Consider the following 1244-nt stretch of genomic DNA (forward strand, 5'->3'; position numbering starts at 1 on the left):
CCAAAATTTATAATACACATAATAATCAATTTAAAATTCTTTTAGTTAAACTTTTTTTACTATCTTATTTGTACTAACATATTATATTATTAATTATTTTTTAGTTATATTATAAAATATTGTAATTGGCTAATTTTTCAAGATGTCCTTTTTGATAATTTTACACATTTATCAGCTAGTTTTTGTCAAACATGATTTGTTCATATCAGTCATTCGCTAGCTTATTAGCTAGTTTGTCAAACATCTCCTTAAAATATTGATTAACATATATTTGTTTCAATTCACAATGTGTTTTTTCACATGTATTTGGTTCAAAATTTGAAACTTTTTGATGCATTTGTGAAACAAAAAATACATGTAAAATATATCACATTTTGAATAAAATAGATATGAGCCAAATACATTGTGAAACAAACATATAATCAATACTCTAAATACTAGTCTTAAGATGGAAAAAAATACGTGAAACAAAACCTCAAAGTAAAAGTTTCCACATATCTCGTAAATTTTGGAGTTCTTCAAAAGATTAAATGTGTGTGTGTGTATATATATATATATATATATAGAGGTTGGTTATTATACAACTCTTGACATTTGTGCAACCAATACAACCCAATCTCAACCGTTCATTTCATTTGATTAATATGTGATTTCATAGAAGTTTTGATTGTTTCATAATATAAAATATTGATTATAATTAATGAACAATATTCATCTTCCATAAATATTCAAATCATAATAAATGAACTCTCATCATTTCCATAAATATCTCAATTTATTGGGTTGCATTGGTATATATATATATATAGAGAGAGAGTATATATATATATATATATATATAGAGAGAGAGAGAGAGAGAGAGAGAGTTTGTTTCAAATACAACCCGTTGCATTTGTACAACCAATGCAACCCAATAAATTGAGATATTTATGGAAATGATGAGAGTTCATTTATTATGATTTGAATATTTATGCAAGATGAATAAGATTCATTAATTAGGATCAATATTTTATATTATGAAACAATCAAAATTTCTATGAAATTACATATTCATCCAATTAAATGAATAGTTGAGAGTGAGTTGTATTGGTTGTACAAATGTAAGAAATTATATAATAACCCACCTCTCTCTCTCTATATATATAAACTTAATCATCTCAGAACTTTCAAAATTATAACATCCATTCTTGTCCACTTATTAATGTAATTAATTTTATTTATTACATAAACATAAAAAGATAATT

Source organism: Cynara cardunculus, unplaced genomic scaffold, assembly GCF_001531365.2.
Source record: "Cynara cardunculus var. scolymus isolate 2C unplaced genomic scaffold, CcrdV1 Un_Scaffold_4978, whole genome shotgun sequence".
NCBI lineage: Eukaryota > Viridiplantae > Streptophyta > Magnoliopsida > Asterales > Asteraceae > Cynara > Cynara cardunculus.